The sequence below is a fragment of the Lissotriton helveticus genome, chromosome 3_2 (genome assembly GCF_964261635.1).
Source record: "Lissotriton helveticus chromosome 3_2, aLisHel1.1, whole genome shotgun sequence".
Taxonomy (NCBI): Eukaryota; Metazoa; Chordata; class Amphibia; order Caudata; family Salamandridae; genus Lissotriton; species Lissotriton helveticus.
Genome location: NC_136062.1, coordinates 178,576,643 through 178,598,160, shown reverse-complemented (window position 1 = coordinate 178,598,160; position 21,518 = coordinate 178,576,643). Strand labels below are relative to the sequence as shown.

The 21,518-nt window shown below is 50.3% G+C and overlaps 1 protein-coding gene across 1 annotated transcript in view; it reads right to left on the bottom strand.

Annotated features, from left to right (window-relative positions):
* The window catches only part of LOC144826256 (uncharacterized), a 257,403-nt gene that overhangs the window by 173,983 nt on the left and 61,902 nt on the right, over positions 1-21,518 (bottom strand). The gene's annotated exons all lie outside the window — the stretch shown is intronic.

Here is a 21,518-nt window from a genome sequence, read left to right as displayed (position 1 = left end):
AAAAGTTTCACTTCCCTAGGCCTGCAGCCGATCCTCTGTTCTCCAGTCCTCGGCTCCATACTCCTCTGAGCTCGAGGTCACACAGCTCCCACAGTTCCTCATCCAATCCAGAAGCCGCTCTCATGCTGCATGAGTGAAGTGTCCGGAGTGGCTGGAGCAGGCTGCCTCAGCGCTCCAAATAGCACTGAAGGTCTGTGCCTACTCTCCAACCAGGCAGTCTAATACAGCTGGGTTGGATAGTTTGAATTGCGCATATCTCCTACACCGACGACACCCAGCTGATCCTCTCCCTCACCAACGACCCTGCCACCGCCAGAACCAACCTACACGAAGGGATGAAAGAAGTAGACGAGTGGATGAAGAACAACCGCCTGAAACTGAACTCAGACAAGACGGAAGTCCTCATCCTTGGATCATCACCCTCTGCCTGGGACGACTCCTGGTGGCCCCCGGCCCTAGGCAGCGCACCCAAACCAACGGACCATGCACGCAACCTGGGCTTCATCCTGGACTCCTCCCTCTCGATGACCAGACAAGTCAACGCCGTCTCATCATCATGTTTCAACATCCTACGCATGCTCCGAAAGATTTTCCGATGGATCCCCACCGAAACCAGGAAGACGGTCACCCAAGCACTCGTCACCAGTCGACTGGACTACGGAAACACCCTCTACACCGGAACCACAACCAAACTGCAGAAAATACTCCAACGCATCCAGAACGCCTCCGCACGACTCATCCTGGACATCCCCCGACACAGCCACATCTCCGGACACCTGAGAGACCTGCACTGGCTCCCCGTCAGCAAGAGAATCACGTTCCGTCTCCTCACCCACGCACACAAGGCCCTCCACGACCTGGGCCCCAGGTACCTCAACAACCGCCTGACCTTCTACACTCCCACCCGCCAACTGCGATCGACCAACCTCGCCCTCGCCGCGGTTCCACGCATCCGAAGAGCCACCATGGGAGGAAGATCCTTCTCCTACCTGGCAGCCGAGACTTGGACCTCCCTCCCCATCCACCTCCGTCGTACCCAAGACCACCTCTCCTTCAGGAAGCAACTCAAGACCTGGCTGTTCGAGCAGTAGCGGACCCCCCTCCCCCAAGCGCCTTGAGACCCTCTGGGTGAGTAGCGCGCTATACAAATTTCTTGATTGATTGATATCGGTTTGGGCATAGCAAGGGATCACGCCATACCGACATGCGCACTTCAAAGTGTAAGGGCTACTCGTCATTACTGCCAATCAGCAGCAATGACGCACTGGCCCCGCCCTGCCCTCTCTTCGGCAGAAAGCGGGAAAAATAAAATGATAATAAAATCCTTTCATTACCATTTTATTTGTCCAGCTTTCTACTCATCAGTGTGTGGGGGTGTGGGGGGGCTAGGTTCGGGTCACACCTGGATCCTACACGATGGACGATATTAACTCATACAGGCCCGGCTGCAATGGAGGAAGAGGGGTATGGTTGGGGTGTTGTGTGTGTTAATTTGTTACGAGGACAGCTAGGTGAATGGTATCGATATAATCAAATGGTTTGCATTCTCCATTTAGGAACAGCCTTGAAGTGTTTGTTGATCATTACTTAATAAGAAATTTTGTTGCACAAAGGACCTCACCAACAAAATGCAAGGCTTGGAGTTTGCTTTCTCTGAAAGAGTACAAAAATAAAGACAGAAGGTAAATTCTAGCCGTGGGTGAACAAATTTTATATTTTACTAGCAGTCTGACTGCAAGCCATTCTTTTTACGTCTAACAATACTAAACTCATTATCTGGACATCTACTGTTGTGTTAAGTTCTCCCTCCCAAAACAAGTAACTATGCCAATTCATTCATGCCATATATAGGTTTACTTCAAAGACGGTTGTTTTAACGGTTTTGACTCCCAAGACCTTTGCTGAGCTGCAAGTACTTACAACTTAAACAACATTCATTTCTATATCTCCTTAAAGCTCAAAGTGGCACTGAGCAAACACAAAAGAACAAACTACCCGGACCTTATCAATCTGCTAGTAAAGCTATCGACACACAAAACATCCTGTAGCTAGAATATATAAAATACATACAGCCTGATTCATCAAGCCGAAATCGGCTCGCGAGCGCTATTTTTGCATTTGGGATTCATCATCCCAAATGCAAAAATCGGTAATAGCGAGGAATTACATTTAAGGAATCTCTATTTGAGATTCCTTAAATGCAATTCATCATCCATTTAAAAATTGCGAATTCGCAATTTCGGCCCGCAATTTACCGCGAGGTCAAACCTCGTGGTAAATAGCGAAAACTTAGAAAAATGCTTTTAAATGCATTTTTCTAAGTTGCATGTTGCACAGACACATGTCCTTTGGACATGTGTGTGCGCAACACCTGTTTCAATTTGCATTTAAGGGGTGCTACAGGGTGTCCTTTGGACACCCCTGGCACCCTTTAAATCGCTATCTTATTTGCGATTAGCTAATTGCTAATCGCAAATAAGGAATACTCCCCATTCATTCCTATGGGCCTTTTGGCCCATAGGAATGAATGGGGAGTCATTCCTTATTTGCGATTAGCAATTTGCTAATCGCAAATAAGGAATGTGTACGAATCGCAATTGTTTTTGCGAATCCTACATGAATCCCGTTTTGCAAGTCCTTAATAGCGATTCGTTATGAATCGCTATTAGGGGCTCGCAAAACGGGAGAATGATGAATCAGGCTGTAAATACCCACAATTTTAACAAAAAACTAACCCTAAAGATCCAAAATAATTGGCATTTTCTTCCCCAAATGAATCTTCTTAAGTAATATCTCAAATATCTCAAAAATTCATGGAATTATATTTGGAAAAAGTACTTGAAAAACAAAATATATCCCATCTTATTTCACTGCCAACTATGGGCACCTGATAAACTGGTCCCATTGAATCCGAGTTATGTTAGAGCTGTCACGACTCTCCAGGTTCCATTGAAAATATGTTATTCAACTGTAAAATAAGTTACACCGTTCTGGAGAGAAACGGAGAAAACTATAACAAAAGGTATTTCATACGAATATCTCCCGCAATCCGCACACCGTATCATTAAGCCTGTGGTCCTGCTCACCTACCCCCTGATCTCACCACTAGTGGCCTCCTTCTTCTCGAGTCGCTGCCGACTACAGGGATGAAAAAGATATCATGTGAATGGAAATCACAGCAGAATGTATCTCATCATTCCTGGAGGGCTCGGGTCTGGTTCCCTAGAAGTGCGAACAACTCAGTGTTCAACAAGAACTTCCATCCCCACTCATCACACAAGCTCTGGAGCAAGCTAGACCCATACATTCAGCAGGTGAAACCACCATACTGTCATGCTGCTCACATCGCTCAGTCACAAAGGACCAGAATTTCTTCAGCACTCCTTCTCTTACACAGGGCTTTAAGTCGGATGAAAAAACTGGGGGGTCTCTCTAAGGGGCGTGGCCAGTGTAATTAGGGCGTGGCTTAAAACACACAAGCTAAACACCTGTGCTTAGCATAGAGTGCCACCTGGCTTGTATTTTGCTGGTTCAATCATTTTATCCCAGATATATGATAAAACAAGGAACATCATACCTACAACAAGTCAGGACTATTGGCTTTATCAGCGGTTGTTAGTTGCACAAGATAAATAAGCAGCAACTATGGCGTGTATATAATATTGAAAAGGCTTCCACTTAAAGCTCTAGTGACACCACGACAATGTTGCTGCTCCTGAGTTTCAAAAAGAGGAGGGAAATCCACAGAGAAAATGACTCTCTTTAAAGGATTTCCCTTCCCCTGCAACGCTCACCTGGCATGACATCATGCAGTAACTTCTCCACTAGTGAGAAGTGAGCAGTGTGAGCACGTGCACATCAACGTGCCTGCGGTCACTGCAGTCCGGGGAAAAAACGGCCCGCCTGTGCCAGGGCACAAAACAGAGCCCGATAGAGGACCCCTTTAAAAAAAACTGCCGGTGCTCAGTGTCGCGCTCCCCCAAAGGAAAACACAGGAGCCAGTGAGGTGATACTAACACGTCTTTATTTCACCGTGTTCACCTCCTTACTGTCCTAACTTCCCCTACCTCCTTCCTTCCCCACGCCCCTTCCTCTCCTGCCTGTCCTGTCGCAGACAGAGATCAGGCAGTCACGTTACGACATCTCCCCCTTTTGTATAAAGTCTTACTGTGTCTTAGATTACTTCAATGAGACGTTCTGGCCGTCGGGTTTGTCGTCTGGGTCGTTCAGATGGTTCTGGTGTCCTGGTTCGGTGATATGTGGTATGGTCTCGTCTTGTTGGACTGGAATGACTGCGATCACTGCTTCTGTTTTGGCTTCCGGAGTCAGTGGAGGACTCCCAGTGACGACTGTCATGTATTTCTTGAGGGTTACACTTCTTGAAGTGTGAAATATTCCGGGTGATTCGCTTGTGGTCACATTGTGCAGTGATCATGGTTCCTTTCCGGCGGCTGACTTTTAAAGGATGTGCGAGATAACGACTGTCTGCCTTTGTCCTTCGATCACGTCGGACCATCACCCAGTCTCCTTCCTGGATATCTGAGGGCCTCGCGTGCCTGCGTTGGTCAGCGTATGTCTTCATTTTCAGTTTCTTCCTATGATCAATGTCAACCAGTGTTTCATGATCAATATTTGGAGCTCGGGACTGACTCGCATCACCCAGAGTGGGTAATCGGGTACGCGGGACTCTTCCTAGCATTAGGGTGGCTGAACATTGGTCTGTAGTACTATGAGGCGTGGTGCGGTATGCCCTCAGCACTTCATTCAGTGCTTGTTGGATGTCTCTGTGGGCCAGTTCTGCTTGCTGCACCGCTTTCTTCAGGGTCCCCATGAATCTTCCCACCATGCCATTGGCTTGGGGCCATAGTGGTGTGATCTTTTGATGTTTGAAATCCAGGTGTTTTGCGAAGTCTGCAAATTCGTGGCCATTGAATGGGGGGCCGTTGTCTGACTTGACGCGTAGCGGGATGCTCCATGCTGCGAATGTTTCGTCAAGTACTGGAATTACTGCTGTTGCCTTGGTGGATGATATTAGGTGTGCAAATGGGAAGCAGGAGTATTCGTCCATAATGACGATGATGTATTGGCTTGATTTCAGAGGTCCGAAGAAGTCAACGGCGACTTGTTGCCATACGCCTTCAGGTAGTTCCGACATCTGTAGCGGAGCTGGGGGTTCATCACGGCTTACCAGCTGACATGAGATGCAGTCCTTGAGAGTGGCTTCTACCATCTGGTCTAGTGTTGGGAATGTGGCTGTGGATGTGGCTGTGGATGTGGCGGTGGAAGTGGCGGTGGATGTGGTGGTGGATGTGGTGGTGCATGTGGAGGTGAATTTGGAGGTGGTGGTGGATGTGGTGGTGTTGGTGGATGTGATGGTGCATGTGGAGGTGAATTTGGAGGTGGTGGTGGATGTGGTGGTGTTGGTGGATGTGGTGGTGGATGTGGTGGTGGATGCGGTGGATGTGGTGGTGGTGGATGCGGTGGATGTGGTGATGGTGGATGTGGTGGTGGTGGTGGATGCAGTGGTGGTGGTGCAGAGGGCGCCTCTGGCCCAGGGCGGCTGATGAGGCAGGCGCTGGCCGAGTGCCTGGGGACCCTCATCCTCGGGGTGAGTGCAGGGGGCGCCTCTGGCCCAGGGCGGCTGATGAGGCAGACGCTGGCCGAGTGCCTGGGGACCCTCATCCTCGTAGCGAGGGTGCAGGGGGCACTTCTGGTCCAGGGTCGGGGCAGGAGCTGAGGCAGCAAAGGTGCCAAGCCCCCGCTGGATCTCCAACAATCAGCACGCACCAAGTCAGTTACTTAGTATAGCTCCTTAGGTTCAGCGCCTGTTGCAAAACGCTAATTGTAACAGCAGGTGGTTCATCTACGGCGAATCGACTCGACCCTGCCTCACTCGCTGCCTTTCAAACAACTGAATAATCTTAATAGTATCTGCTCTTCAGTATACAGTGCTTCTTCCTGTTGTATTAGTTCTAGCGCATCGAAGTGGTGTTCAAACCGCGATCGGCGCTATGCTGAATAAGATGCGTTATGTGCCAGTGGCGTAACCGAAATGTAACACGCATCACTCTGCTAAACCTAAACAAGGATGGACTCTGAAGCGGCTCTGTTGTCTAACCGCAGTCTAACGCTGTTTAGAAGAACTGGAAATCTTCGGCAACTGCGTAGTCAGGATCTTCACATGACGCTCGCTAAACATGAAAGCAGAGTCACCAACTAGCCGAGCATATAGGCATTGCTGTGGGTGATTGGGGAGGGGGTGGAAACTGCAGGTCATTGGGAGAAGGCAGTGATTAGCATGGCCTCCTGTTAATCAAGTTTGCGGAGGAGGAAAGGTGGGAGGGAACACGGCCTGCCAGCCATGATTAAATTAGCGGAGGAGGTGGTGGTGCCAGGTGGGGTGGGAGGGGTGGGTGGAGTAGAGACTAGAGAGAAAGAAAACAAGTGTTAAGAGCGGCCGGCCGGGAAACTGAAAGTACGGCCGGCCAGCCATGATTCAATTAGGGGAGGAGAAGCCGCAGAGCGCACGCTGGGCGAAGCCCTTTGATGTGCTGTGCGGCCGTGAATGCGCGTGCTTGTTTGTTCACGTGATTCACGTGAACTCTAAGAAAACCGCAGCGCAAGAAGCCCTTGGTTTGACGAGGATTTCGAGCACTTGAATTCTCGCTCCCTCAATGCGCTTGCGCGCATTGTAGGTCACGAGACCTAAGAAATACCAATACAACGAAGAAGAACATGGGCGGCTGCTGCAGAGCAGCGCCAAACGCGCACGAGCAGAATGCATTATAAATATATAATTTATTGTTGTGGCAAGTAAGTGTTTTATTGCTTATTGTTTAGGTGAGTAAGTCTTTAGTAACGCTAAAGGCAAAGTAATTTGCATCACTGAAACATAAACATGTAATCAGGTGGGTGGATTCAAAAGTAAAAGTGCTTCTTGTTATTATGTTTTATGTAAAGTGGGACAGAAGAATGTGCTTCGGGCCTGCAGTGGGCTTGGCTGCTGTTGAACGTGTTCCTAGGATTCTGCCTACTACTCTTGTGGGAAAACGCTGACACCTAGTGGGCATTAATGGAAAGTGCCTAACAAATGTATTTTTGTATTGGGTTTCAAAAAGGAACAAGCATTTACAATGCAATGGTCTCGGCATTATTAAAGGTAGAGCTATTGGCATTGCTCATGACTTTTTTTTTTTTAAATCATAAATAAATGGCATTGTCATTTACATTGCCAATAGCTTAATCGTTAAATAAATGGCATTGTCATTTACAATGCCAATAGCTTAATAGCTCGCAAATGCATGACCTATTGCATTTACACCCACACAGAGCCACACACACAAAGCCACCCACACACACATACAAAGCCACCCACACAGAGCGACACACACACAGACAGAGCCACACACACAGAGTCACACACACAGCCACACACACACAGCCCCACACACACACACACAGAGCCACACACACGCACAGAGCCCCCCCCCCCACACACACACACACACAGAGCCCACACACACACACACACAGAGCCCCACACACACACACACACAGCCACCTACATACATACCCAGAGCCCCCCCCCACACACACACACCCAGAGCCCCCCCACACACACACACACTGAGCCCCCCCACACACACACACCCGGAGCCCCCCCACATACGCACACACACACACACCCAGAGCCCCCCACACACACAGAGCCACACACACCCAGAGCCCCACACAGAGCACCCCACACACACACACACACAGCCACACACAGAGCCACACACACACAGAGCCACACACACACACAGAGCCACACACACACAGAGCCACACACACATGCACAGAGCCACACACACAGCCCCACATACGCACAGAGCCCCACACACGCACAGAGCCCCACACACGCACAGAGCCCCACACACGCACAGAGCCCCACACACGCACAGAGCCCCACAAACGCACAGAGCCCCACACGCACAGAGCCCCACACACGCACAGAGCCCCACACATGCACAGAGCCCCACACACATGCACAGAGCCCCACACAAACACCCAGAGCCCCACACACACACACCCTGAGCCCCACACACACACCCAGAGCCCCACACACACAACCAGAGCCCCAAACACACAACCAGAGCCCCACACACACACCCAGAGCCCCACACACACACACAGAGCCCCACACACACACACAGAGCCCCACACACACCCAGAGCCACACACACACCCAGAGTCACACACACACCCAAAGCCACACACATACCCAGAGCCACACACACACCCAGAGCCACACACAGCGAGGGGGTAGGGAAGCAAGCACAGCGAGGGGGCAGGGAAGCAAGCACAGTGAGGGGGCAGGGAAGCAAGCACAGCGAGGGGGCAGGGAAGCAAGCACAGCGAGAAGGCAGGAAAGCAAGCACAGCGAGGGGGCAGGGAAGCAAGCACAGGGAGGGGGCAGGAGAGCAAGCACGGGCAGAAGAGCACGCACAGCCAGGAGAGCAAGTACGGCCAGGAGAGCAAGCACAGCCAGGGGGCAGGGGAAGCAAGCACAGCCAGGGGGCAGGGGAAGAAAGGACAGCCAGGGGGCAGGGGAAGCAAGCACAGCCAGCGGGCAGGGGAAGCAAGCACAGCCAGGGGGCAGGGGAAGCAAGCACAGCCAGGGGGCAGGGGAGCAAGCACAGCCATGGGAGCAAGCACAACAAGGAACAGCGTGGGTGGGGACACCAGCACAACGAGGAACAGCGTGGGTGGGTGGGTGGTGCATAACGAGGAACAGCGCGAGTGGGTGGGTGGGGACCCCAGCACAACGAGGAACAGCGTGAGTGGGTGGGTGGGGACACCAGCACAACGAGGAACAGCGTGGGTGGGTGGGGACACCAGCACAACGAGGAACAGCGTGGGTGGGGACACCAGCACAATGAGGAACAGCATGGGTGGGTGGGGACACCAGCATAACGAGGACCAGCGTGGGTGGGTGGGGACACCAGCACAACGAGGAACAGCGTGGGTGGGGGGGTGGGTGGGGACACCAGCACAACGAGGAACAGCGTGGGTAGGGGGGTGGTTGGGGACACCAGCACAACGAGGAACAGCGTGGGGGGGAGGGGACACCAGCACAGCGAGGAACAGCGTGATTTATAATTTGATTTCAGGTCAAAAACAAACCTAATGAAGCCTAAAGCTCACAGCCTACTATATTGAATTATTCTGCCCAGCACTTGACTGCTAGGAGCAGTTACTTCTTACAGCAGAAGGAAGGGTTGCCACTTGCTGATACTTTTTCAAGGCAGTCTTCCTAATTGCAAGCATATAAGGCCCTCAATATGAATGACCTATTAATTCCCATGGGGCCAGAAACCGCTTCGGAATTATGAGATTTGTGGAAGCACCACGGATATTTTTATTTTACCTGGAGATTTCGACTGCTGAAAACAGACGAAATCTGTGTGAAAGCATGGAAAAAATTGTGAAAATACCAGGGGAATTAGTACCAGTGTGTAAATGAGCGGGTGCTCCCCAGGTGAACTTACGAGACCCCTCCCCTCTTATCTGCCCTCCACAGAACGAACTTCCCTCGATGGAGTACTGTGCTAGGTCATCGGACGAAGATGAGATCCACTGGCCCTTTAATTCTGCGTTCCAGGACGAGTGGGCGGAGCCAGCGGGAGACGCCACAACGTCAAATGCGGAAGCAGGCAGAGACGCTGTGTGCTTGTTCACCCGGCGAGTAGGAGACAGGAGAGGAGGATCAAGAGAGAGAAGGAGCAGAGCAGCCGAAGAGGAAAATGAAAGAAAATCGGAGGAAGAGGAGCTAAGGCGGGAAGCTGTACCCGAAGGGGAGACTAAGCCAGTAGGCCACCGTTCCCTCGAGCCGCCCTGCCACCCACCCGGGGGAGGTGTGTGGCTGACCCAGGTACGTGGAAGGATTGCGGGTTGACTGGGGAGGAAGAGCGGGCCGACCTCCTAACTAGGGTCCCCCCCCTTCCTGGTATCCCTTTATCCCTGTGCACTGCCCCCTTCACGATCGACCGCTGAGTGTGACACAGGTTGTATCCTTCACTCCCTTTTCCCTCTGCTCGTGTGTATAGCAGGACACTCCCCCTGATACTCCTTTCGTTTTGGCTTTTGGTTACGGTGAGAGGCACCACGGAAGAGGACGAGTCCCGACCATGGAGGAACCCCGAAGGTCTTCGGAGGAGTGAATCCCCCAAGGGGAAGCCGAAAAGAACCAGCCGCAGTAGATCCCCACGTCGGACCATCCATGAAAAACTTGCACAGACTATTTGTATGCAGCAATAAAGCCTTATTTAACCCAAACACGCCTCCTGCCCATTCCTCCCGCACACGTTACAGTGGTGGAGAATGTGGGCAATACGTCCATCTGTACTGAAGAGATGGAAACCATAGTGCAACAGTTAGTAAAAGGTAAAAGGGCAGGAACGCCTGGAATGGATTGTAGAACAGCAATTGAACTCTGCTCAGGCGGATAGAGAGATATTGAAAACAGCCCTAACAGCCCGGAGTCCTGACCCTCCCTTGCAACCCGGGGTACAGCCCCCCACCGAGAATCTACAGAGGAGAGAATCATACCCCATGGGTCAGCAGGGGTGGCACTGCAAAATAACCAACCTGGAGAGGATCCTGATTCCTTCCTCCTCAATTTTGAGAGGGCGGCTCGGGCCTTCGGGTGGCTCATTAGTAAGTGGCCTTTCTTCTTGGCCCCCCTCCTGGTTGGGGAAGCACAGGCCGCCTATCAAGTGTCCAGCCCCACAGGGGATACCCCCTACAATGAAGTGAAAAAGATCATACTCGATCATTTAGGCTTGGATGCGGAAGCCTATAGACTAAGATTCCGGAAAGAACGGGGTACCCCTGGGGAAAACCCCAAGACACTTTTTGTACGATTAAAGATGGCTGCAGATAAGTAAGTGGCTCAACCCCAATACCAGCTCATCTACTTAGAACAATACTTAGAGGCACTCCCCTATGCCACGCAACGGTGGCTGTGCCAGCACCATAATCTGACCACTACCCAGGCGATAGACATGGCCGCGACATTCGCCCAAGCCCAGCCGAAAGGCCCCAGTTGGGAGTCAGAAAGAACTAACAGACCGGTACCTAAACCGGAACCACACCGCCCCCGGGTCCCGGACCCTCCAAGGCCTCGTACCTGGAGGCCTGAGCCTCCTGGGCCTACAGGACCCCAATGTTTTGACTGTGGAAACTGGGGGCATATTGCCAGATTATGTTCCCGGAGAAAACAACCTGATGAACCCATGGAGGTGGGATACCTACCCAAAGCTGTCCTCTATTCCGCGGAGATGGGGAGTTCATTCCGCGTGAGTGTATGGGTAAGCGGGTCCTCTATACACGCCCTCTTAGATTCAGGATGCCGTCAGTCAGTGATACAGACACAACACGTAGACCCCCCCCCAGTATTTGCCCCGAGAGGTAGTAAACATAAGGTGTGTACACGGGGACATAAAACCATACCCAGTGGCTGAGGTCCCAATACAACCATTACAGGGGAAACCACATGTTATACGGGTGGGGGTTTTGTCTTCCCTCCCGGAAGACCTCATCATTGGTACCGACAATTCGGACTTCCTACACATGTTCAAAAGCAGTATAGACCAAGATCCAGCCCCCACACGTAAGATGCGAAACCCGCAAGACCCACTTCCAGCATTAATCTCCCCGGACCCCTGGGTGTTGGACAGGAGTTTTAAGTTCGCCCAGGCCAATGACAATACCCTCTTTAACGCATGGGAACAGGCCCACCGTACACAGGGAAACGTCCCCCCAGAATATCCTAGGTTCTTTATCTCTAACGACCTCTTATATCGTCAAGGACAAAAAGATGACCCCTCTCAGCTCCTGGTGCCGGCATCCTTCAGAAGACAGGTGTTGTTCTTCTCACACAGCCACCTTACAGCTGGACATATCGGGTCAGAAAAGACCACCCAGAACATCCTCCGCCAGTTCTATTGGCCCGGTATCTATAAGGACACGTCCGAATACTGTCGGGAATGTGAGATGTGCCAATGCAAAAACATGACCAAGCCTCCAGCCGTACCTTTACAGCCCTTGCCCATAATCGGAAAACTGTTCGAGAGGGTTGGAAAGGACCTGATAGGACCTCTGCCCAAAACCCGGAAGGGATACCAGCATGTCTTGGTCGTAGTCGACTACGCCACTAGGTTCCCGGAGGCCTTCCCCCTAACCGCCACCACCACGAAACAAGTCGCGGACAAGATGATTGAATTGTTCAGTTGCGTAGGATTCCCCAAGGAAATCTTAACGGACCAGAGAACACCATTTGTCTCCTGGCTTATGAAGGAGGTGTGCAAAAACCTGAATATACAGCAAATACGAACCTCTGTTTACCATCTGCAAACAGATGGCCTGGTGGAGCGCTATAATCGGACACTGAAAACAACCCTTCGAAAAATGCTAGACGTCAACGGTACGGAATGGGATCAATTATTGCCATTGGCATTATATGTAATACGAGGACAGACACAAAGCAGTCTCGGAGTCTCCTCCTTCGAGCTTCTGTACGGCAGACAGCCCCGCTCCTTGTTGGAGATGACCCGAGATGCCTGGGAAAATGAGACCCTCGAAGAAACTACGAAACCTCTGGAATATGCTCAAAACCTAAAGGTGAAGCTGGGGAAACTGAGGGATCTCGCATACACCCATCTTGAAAGGAGCCAGAGTCGACAAAAGAACGCCTACGACTTGGGAAAGAAGTGGCGACAGTTACATGTGAACGATTGGGCCCTGGTGCTGTTGCCATCGTCGACCCAGAAGTTTAAAGCCGATGGGTGAGGCCCTACAAAGTGTTGTCCACCGTTGGCCGAACTAGCTACAAGGTACAAATGAGCCATCACAAAACGCAGATTTACCATATAAATCTGCTAAAAAAATGGCTTGGCCCTCTTCCCGCCGGAGTGAGACGAACACCCCTCCCGAGAAAGACACTCGGTCCACCCTAGACCAGCTAGTGCTCAATGATGAACTGACGGAGCTACAGCATCAAGAACTACAAGAAGCCCTCCAGCCACACGTTGAGTTAATCTCCAACCTACCGGGAAAAACCTCTCTCGCCGAACATTGCATCGAAACCCCACCAGGGAAAATAGTCAGGATACGACCGTACCGAGTACCAGAGGCCCGGAGAACAGCTATCCGCCAAGAAGTACAGGACATGTTGGACCTAGGGGTCATCAGGCCATCCAAGAGCAATTGGTCCAGTCCAATAGTAATGATCCCAAAGCCTGATGGATCCCGTCGTTTTGTATGGATTTCCATGCACTGAATGAGATCTCCAGCTTTGACGCCTACCCAATCCCTCGAGTAGATGAACTTATCGAGAAGCTCGGTGACGCCAAATACATTACCACCTTGGACCTCACGAAGGGCTACTGGCAGGTGCCCCTAAGGGAGGAAGACCGCTTTTTCCACCGATGAGGGACACTATGAATTTACCGTCCTCCCTTTCGGACTTCATGGGGAACCTGCCACATTTAAGCACCTAATGAACGCTGTTTTGAAAGATCTGACTGGTTTTGCCTCGGCGTATCTAGACGACATCGTCATCTACAGCCCAGATTGGCATACCCACCTCTCTCACCTACACGAAGTGTTTTCTGCCCTGGAACGAGCCGGCCTCAAAGTCAATTCCAAGAAATTCAGAGTGGCGTATCAGAAAGTAAAGTACCTCGGGTATGTGTTGGGGCATGGTCTCATCGAGCCACAAATTGAAAAAATAAGGGCTATAGCGGACACGCCTTTTCCATCCAACAAAAGGGAGATGAGATCATTCTTGGGACTTGTTGGTTATTACCGGCAGTTCCTTCCCCAATTTGCACACATATCGGCCCCTCTCACTGATGCCCTTCGAGGACAGGGAAAGTCCAACACCTATATTCAGCCCACAGAGAACATGCAAAAGGCCTTCCACATCCTAAAACATCTCATCACGTCCACCCCGTGCTGACGTCCCCTGACTTCACCAAATCCTTCTCTCTCTCGATCCTCCTCTCCTGTCTCCTACTTGCCGGGTGAACAAGCACATAGCGTCTCTGCCTGCTTCCGCTTTTGACGTTGCGGCGTCTCCCGCTGGCTCCGCCCACTCGTCCTGGAACGCAGAAGTAAAGGGCCAGTGGATCTCATCTTCGTCCGATGACCTAGCACAGTACTCCATCGAGGGAAGTTCGTTCTGTGGAGGGCAGATAAGAGGGGAGGGGTCTCGTAAGTTCACCTGGGGAGCACCCGCTCCGTTACACAGTGTTACAGATTTTACCCAGTAAGTCTTTATTTCTTAGTGGTCTGTTAGGGTCCAACTGGGATTTTCCCTGTATCAGTAACTCTGGGGGTGGGACATTCCTGACCATTTTGCTTGGCCAGTCATAACAAGGGCCTTAGACATTTGTTTCACTGCATAAATCATGTAAACACCCTGGTAATCAGTCCTTTTCACCCCGCTCTCAAGCTTTCAAATAACAATACGTTGGCGTATTTAGGTGCTCCGCCCAGACACCCAGATCACACTTAAATTTAAAAAAAAAGGGTAAAAATACATTTATGCATCATTTCCCTGAAGTGAGAAGTGCACACTGTGATAGAATAAACTTCATTTATATTGCAGTACTTCGGGAAGATGATTAATTTTATTGTTTATTTACAACAGCTGAGAGCGGGGGTGGGTGGGTGACACGCACAACGAGGAACAGCGCAGAGGGGGTTGGGGGGGGTGACACGCACAACGAGGAATAGCGGGGGTGGGGGGGACAGACACCAGCACAACTAAAAAGAGCGGGGTGGGGGGGACGGACACCAGCACAACGAGGAAGAGCGGGGGTGGGGGGGACGGACACCAGCACAACCAGGAAGAGCGGGGGTGGGGGGGGACGGACACCAGCACAACGAAGAAGAGCGGGGGTGGGGGGGTACGGACACCAGCACAACAAGAAGAGCGGCAGTGGGGGGGGGGGGGGTACGGACACCAGCACAACGAGGAACAGCGGGGGTGGGTTGGGACGGACACCGGCACAACCAGGAAGAGCGGGGGTGGGGGGGACGGATACCAGCACAACAAGAAGAGCGGGAGTAGGGTGGTGCGGACAGCAGCACAACGAGGAAGAGCGGGGTGGGGGGGGACAGACACCAGCACAACGAGGAAGAGCGGGGGTGGGGGGGAACGGACACCAGCACAATGAAGAAGAGCGGGGGTGGGTGGGACGGACACCAGCACAACCAGGAAGAGCGGGGGTCGGGGGGGACGGACACCAGCACAACCAGGAAGAGCGGGGGTGAGGGGGGCGGACACCAGCACAACCAGGAAGAGCGGGGGTGGGGGGGACCCGAGCACAACGAGGAAGAGCGGGGTCAGAACTTACCTGGAGTGGCAGCACACCAAGAGCACGCCAGCGGAATTTTCAGGCAAATTAAAACTAAATCATCTTGGGGATAGGTTGGATATTAGTCAGGGCCAGCGAGGCTGTTCCTGCCAACAACCCAAGAAAAAAAAAATGGCAGCCGCAAACATCCGAAAATTTCGGATTCAGGGGCGTGTTTTTGGCGTTCTGAGTGACGGATGACGTCACAGGTGGAAAGAACGCCAAAAACACGCCCCCGAATCCGAAAGAGACGGGGCTTGATTGGAGTGATGCCCCTCTCCTCCAATGGCTGGCCTCCGTTTAGGAAGCCGGCCAATGGAGGAGAGAGGCGGGTTCAAGCCCCGTCTAAAAAACATTAAATCTCCGACCAAAGACTGCCCAACCGCAGCCTTTAGGTCCTCGACCTAAAAACAAATTGTCACGACCTCGTTATGCGAGTGTCCCGCTGATAGTTGCAGCTCCTGCTGGTTTAACAAAACAAAACAAAACAAGCAAATACAATATGTCTCACATTTACGCGAGTTTAAGCTATTGGCATTGTAAATGACAATGCCTTTTATTTATGTTATAAAAACGAAAACAAAAATAAAAGGCATTGTTATTAGCAATGTCAACAGCTCAAATTCGCGTAAATGCGAGACCTATAGCATTGCAAAAGCTTGTTAGAATAGTGAGTAGAAACGCTCCCTTTCGGCCCGCGCAGCAAATTAATTAAAATTTAAAAAATTTGCTTACCGACTTATGAAGGAGACCGTGTAACGCCACATGTAAAAGATCCAATCCTCATGGGAGGTAACAAATGGCAATAGGGCAGTAACAAGGAGGGACTAACAAGCCTTATTATCAATCGGAAGCCAGAATTTACCAAGGACAATGACACCAGCCAATCAAAAATATGGGAAGAGTAGGCGAGGCTTCCACAACATACTCGACTACTGCATGCCTCGCAGAGCGAGCAGCACATGTGCGCTGCCGCTAAGCTCGACCTAAAAAACGTAGATGAATTGTACACAGGAGTTCGGCAGTGAGAGCTGATGATTGTGCTGCCCAAAAACAGACCGGGTATGTACGTATGTAGTGTTTGCAAGTGAAGTAACTGGTAAACAACAAAGGACAGTGGGAGGGGACACGCCACCGTCACCCCTACATGCAGGTATAATGGAGGGTCCCAATGTCACAAGGGACAATGGTAATAAAAGCGAGAGCATGACGGGCGGAGTTACTCCTACCCGGGTGCACCCAGCAAGTAACCCGTTATCCATGTCCCATCTCATCATTTGCTCCAGCGCGCTCCTTTCCAGGTGAACTCAGGGCCCAGAATCTTTCAGTGCTCACTGCACAAAGAGCCGCCATCACCGATGATGAGGTGGGGTGTGGCCCATTTTGGACTCCACTAATATGCGGCAGGCAGTGTGGCCATGGAGGCATGCTTGTTGTTCTTCTCATGGTTTGTGGCAGCCGACAGCACTAAAGTAATGCTTGTGGTGCTCGTGCCATGTGCATGGCTGAAGCCCGGATGCACAGAAACAATGATCCACACCAGATAACAAGGTCAGTGCACGACAATTCAACGAAAAGCAAAATAGAGTAAGATGACTGAAGTGGTATAAAGCACTGCGGGGAAGGGAATGCCTCCACTGTAACCACTCCCCAAAGCGAAGCAGGCGCACTCGGCACTACAGGGTGCTGTAACCCAAGTAAAGGCTGGCCAGTGTCACAAACCCAGCTCAGCAGCCCAGTGGCGCCCTGTGCGACAATGTTTGTTGCCGCTCCAACCCCCCAATGACCACCTTGCCATGGATCCCCTTACTACCACCATTTGACAGTGCCCCAAAGTCTCCATAACCACTGTCTCTTAATTCTTTTAGTTTTATAGCGTCACTCATACCAGTGCAAGGTGTCAGAACACTTTACATCACACATACATTGCACAAAGACAATCATACGTGTGTAAATCAGTGTATACTAAATGTTACACAAGACAGAGGCCTACAAGGTGTAGGAATCTCATCATCCATACTAGTAGGCAGTATAGGTTAAGAGTCCATGGCCTGGAAAAGCACACATTCAGAATTTAACATGTAACACCATTGTTAGGGGTTTTCTTTAATAATAAGAATTGATTTCTACCCAAATGAACACTTTTCACAATATTAGGATAAGGAAAGACGGCAAAAAAGCATGTAGCTGTAATATATTCCTTATAGTTTGCATGCAGCTCTTTGAGGACAGTTAACAGCTCACTGCTCTATATTAGGATTTACACTTTTAAACTGCAGGTAACAAAAGGATCTCTCTGACAAAGCAATAACCCAATGACCTATTTATAGTGTATGCACTTTGTGATCTGAATGGGACACGTTCTTTGCAGCAGACATATTAACCCTCTGTGCTATATGATGAGTCAAAAGATTCTCTACTAGACAAAGCTCCGGTCTGTCTACAGGAAAAACATTAATCACTGCAGTTATCGTGATATTTTTATTGATGCTTGAAAATTGCTGGGGCAAGGAACGTGGCATCTGGTGCTTCTTAAACAATAAACATGGCGCCCCCACCCCAAGTGAGCGCCCAGTGTGGTGGCACCGATCGCACCGCCCTAGAGCTGGCCCTGGCACCAGGAGCGTCAGTACACGTCCGCCACCCGCCAATGGCACGATTTGCATCACCCGCCTGCGTGAAGAACATCCCTCCCATAGATTGCTTCATCATTGAAGGAGCCTCTTCCACACAAGCACTCAAGTGGAAAGACTAGGTGGAATGCTTGGAACTGCCACTGAAGCCCCTGAAGAACGGCAGTGATCACTCCTACTCCACCTAGGAGGGAAAGGCACACACAAACTCTCCAAAACAATCAAAGTGGTGACTCCAGAGACATATGTAACACTTGAGCTGCCCTCATTGCTCATTTAAAATCTATGGCCAACCAAGATTATGAAAACTCCATATTCAGATAAGCCAGACAAGGCCCGAGCAGTCGCTAGACACATTTAGATCTGATCTGACCGCCCTCTGGGTAGAGGAGGTGGGACTGCGGTGGTTTTCAGAGAACAGTGGACTTTTTCCTTTGATGCCCAAGAACAACTGGCTGAAGCGGAGATGCTCCACTTTTCTCTGATATTCAATGCTCACTCATCCATTGGTGGCACGCTGGTTTACCGCCCTCCAGGCTATATCGGCCAGTTTGTGCAGGTCTTAGAAGAAGTTATAGTCCCTAGGATTTTACGCCATTCCCGGTACCTCCTTCTGGGGGACTTCAATATTCATGTTGATAGTTTGGACCTACCAGAGGTAGCTCGCCTCGCTGAAGCTCTCTCTATGGCCCAGCTAAAACAATGGGTGGTTGCTCCAACCCATCTAGGAGGCCATATTCTGGATCTGGTATGCACGAATTTTGAGATCAACATGGTCCATCCTGAGCCAGTAACCTGGTCGGACCATATGCTTATCAGATTCTCCTGGCCTCTATTGACTTCTACTGCGATCCATCCCCAAATTGCCCATACACAGAAGATCAATGTAAATATTCTTTCAGATGGACTTGCCGCTTCCCGCCCACTGCTCCCTCCTGATATTGATGCTGCAGCCAGCGCATTCAATCTATGGGTGGAGTGTGCGACTGCCGCAACAATTAAGAGTAGTCGGGTCTGTAGACTCCGTACTACTCCCTCTCAACCTTGGTTCTCCCATGCTCTTCGTGACCTCAAATCAGGCTGTAAAAAGCTGGAGAGGTTGTGGAGACAAGATTATCTTCCTGAGAAAAAAAAGGACCTGCGGATTGCACAAAAAAAGTATTATGCAGCCATTAGATCTGCTAAAAGTAGCTACTATGCTGGGCGTATTAGCAAAGCTAACAACAATAGTAAGGAAATATTTACGATTGTCAAAAGCTTTGTATCTCCCTGTGCGTCTAAACCTCTGCTGCCTGCATCAGTGGAATGGTGTGAAGAACTATCTAAGTTCTTTGTTGAAAAAATTGCCAAAATCCAGGTGGACCTGCAAAATGTTTGTAATGGCCCTTCATCTTTCCTAACAACTCCGCTTCCTTTAATGCCCAGACGTACCGCCCAATTGGCTAATTTCACCCCCCAACTAAATTCGGACATCACTGCTATTGTTGCTGCCTTAAAATCTGGATCTCCTTCTGATCCATGCCCGGCCAGAGTATTGGCGGGTGTAGCAGAAACGGTGGGAAATGAGGTAACTCAGATCATTAACCTCTCGCTTTACACGGCTACTGTCCCCGACTGTTGGAAGCAAGCAAAATTGCTCCCACTGTTAAAAAAAAATGGATTAGACCCGGCCACTCCATCCAGCTTTCGACCAATATCTTTGCTTCCAGCGCTTGCAAAAGTATGTGAAAAGATTGTTTTTAGTCAGTTGGAGCACTTTGTGGAAACTACGGAGGCCCTACACCCAGCCCAGTCCGGCTTTAGGGCCGCCTACAGTACCGAGACGGCTTTAGTCGAAATATCGGAGGCTATTCGGGAGTGTCTCGACGGAGGTGGCAGAGCGGCTCTGATTTTATTGGACCTCTCTGCTGCCTTCGATACGGTGCCTCACTCCCTTCTACTCTCTAGACTAGCCGACATAGGTTCATTGGCTCCGCACTTGATTGGCTGACCTCATTTTTAAATAACCGCACGCAACAAGTTTGGTTGCCTCCCTTTGCCTCCACCCCTAAATTACTTTCTACTGGTGTTCCTCAGGGGTCTATGTTAAGCCCCTTGCTTTTTAACATTTATCTCACCCCTCTGATTTACCTTGCTGAGCAGTTAGGGGCAAAAATTATGGCGTACGCCGACGATACTCAACTTTTGTTTACCTGGTCCAAAGATAATTTAGATACGTCGGCGGCCCAACTTTGCCTATCCTCTGTCTTTCAATGGCTAGCAAATGCCCAGCTAAAATGCAACGAGAGCAAATCCAAGATCCTGCTTCATGGCTCTTTTCCTGAGGATTTTAGTAAATGTCTTTGGCCTACCGACCTACCTCCCCCAAGAGCCGCATCAGGTCCGGTGAAAAATTTGGGGGTGTGGTTCGGTAAGAACCTTAAGTTTGAGGACCATATAAATAAAGTCACGGGGGTCTGTTTTTCTACCTTAAAGACTCTACGCAGGTTCTTCCCTCTTTTACCGAAAGAAGCTAAAGAGACTGTTATTCGGGCGTTAATACTCTCTAGGTTGGATTACGCGAATGGACTGTTTTCTGGTTTGCCGGCTTACCTGATTCACCGTCTTCAGGTTATTCAGAATGCCGCTGCCAGACTTTTGTTTAATGTCCCAAGGCGTTCCAGTGCTCGTCCCTTTCTCCGTGCTCTTCACTGGCTCCCAGTTGCTCACAGGATTTTGTTTAAAATTCTAGTGTTGGCATATCGAGCTATCCACCAAACTGGCCCTGTCTACCTGAGAAAAAGGTTCTACCTGTATGTCCCTAACCGCCCTCTGCGATCAGCCAATTTGTGCCAAATGTCTGTTCCCAAGTTCAAATTCTCCAGACTCGGCGGCCAATCAATCTCAGTGAGAGCAGCAAAATCCTGGAATACTCTTCCTCTTTTTTTAAAAACTGCATCGACTCTTAGTGCTTTCAAGAAAGGCCTTAAAACCCACCTCTTCAATATCACTGTCTAAAACTCCCTATTATCAGTATTTCCAGATATTTTGTTCTCCCCCACACTGCTCTGCCTTCAACGCGCCAGGATACTATTTTTTTAGTAATAGAGCGCGTTATAAAAGCTTTAAAATAAATAAAAATAAAATTATGCCAAACTAAAAGAGCTCGCCAGGACATGGACATTTGCTGATGATAGAGACAAAATCTATGGGAAAACATCCTACAGGAGCCAGATAACTTGTTAGGAGACATTGTGACTTTGGGACGATCCAAAGAGCTATCGAAGGCCCCTGCCTCCCACACAGAGGTGGTGCTGCAACAGCTGGAAAAAGTAGAGACTGTCAACACAGTCGCACCCTGACGAAGGCCAGAGAACCCCAAGAAGACACCTTAAACCCCACGGACATGCGGATATTGCGAAGGAGTAACTTACCGACTCAGGGATTGCCCAGCAAAAGGATAAAAATGTGCCGTATTCAGGAAATACAACCACTTTGTGAG